The sequence below is a fragment of the Callorhinus ursinus genome, unplaced genomic scaffold (genome assembly GCF_003265705.2).
Source record: "Callorhinus ursinus isolate GAN/ISIS: 27379988/994484 unplaced genomic scaffold, GSC_fseal_2.0 scaffold10, whole genome shotgun sequence".
In the NCBI taxonomy this organism is placed as follows: Eukaryota; Metazoa; Chordata; class Mammalia; order Carnivora; family Otariidae; genus Callorhinus; species Callorhinus ursinus.
The window spans coordinates 14,854,619-14,855,904 of record NW_027397072.1 but is presented as its reverse complement, the minus strand read 5'-3'; positions in this window follow the sequence as shown (position 1 = coordinate 14,855,904).

The window sequence follows — 1,286 nt, the reverse complement described above, 5'->3', positions numbered from 1 at the left end:
TTAACAAAGATTTTCAAGCTCGGAAGGCAGCAGTGATAGAGCAGCAATTAAGGCCCAAGCCATGATAATGGAGAGATAAACAAACCAACTATCAATATCTTCTATATCCTCTCAGACACGAGGTACTGTCTTTCAAGCATTAGAAAATTGTCAGAAAGATTCTGGCTTCTCTCAAAAGAAGTTTTGAACTTCCAGTGAGAGGTAATTCAATTAAGGGGGAAAAAAAGGAAACTCTGGTCTTCTTTGACAAACCTCAAATTATACTGTCAGTCCTAAGGGTGCTATGTCAAGATAACAAGCCTGAGTGAAGAAAGGTAGAGTGTCACCGTGATGTTCTCTGGAATCCCTAACAGCCAAAATTGATTCAGAAAAAAACACTACAGACTCTGTAGTTGCAGGATTAGCCTCAAATATTGATGCTGAACCTAAAGCGAAAAGTAATACGTACCATATGGATTAATGTACTCTAAAGGTTGTCAGTTAAAAATTAATTAAAAGAGCACACTGAAGCTGTTTTCCCCCAAAGTGTTAGCATTAAATACATTGACCAGTTTATCATTGTTGGTATTATAGATTTGGTGACATGTGATCAAAACCATAAAACTGAGGAATTACTAGGTATTTACCAGGCATTGTATGAAGCTTCTAGCTTTTACTACCTCCTTAAATTTCACATCAACCCCATATGAGGGGTATATTAGTTCCATTTTACAGGTAAGAAAGCTAAAATTCAGACAGTGATGAAATCCATTTTCATCATGCAGCTGTGGGGGGATTAAGCCAGAATGTGAGCCCAGGCCTCTCTTATGTCTGGGTCCATTGCTCAATGACCATACTATATGAATTAATCTGTCACTGGAAGAGCACGGTAGTCATCTGCCTAACGGAGTTCCAGAGCTAAGACCACACCTGTCCCTCCAGTGGCTCTGAAAGATTCAGAGGACACTACAAAGGCTGGGCTTTGGCAAGCTTTTTCCTTTCTAAATGTTTGTTTGCTATCCCATTGATTAAACTGCTCTCCCTAGGCCTCATGTTAGCAGGACATATAGGGCTTTCCTGTGTATTTTTCCAGACATGCTAGGAGAGATTCTTGCCAAACGAAATGTGATATTCCCAGAGAAGCATCTCAGGCCTTTTGACAGAGGCTTCTTAGGCACATGGGTTATGTCACTTTTGTTATCTATAACTCTTCTCTCCCACGAGTCCTGATAATACAAAGTAGACAATAAAACAATTAAAGTGGAACTATTTTTCAACTACCTCTCATCAGTAACAGATCATTCACT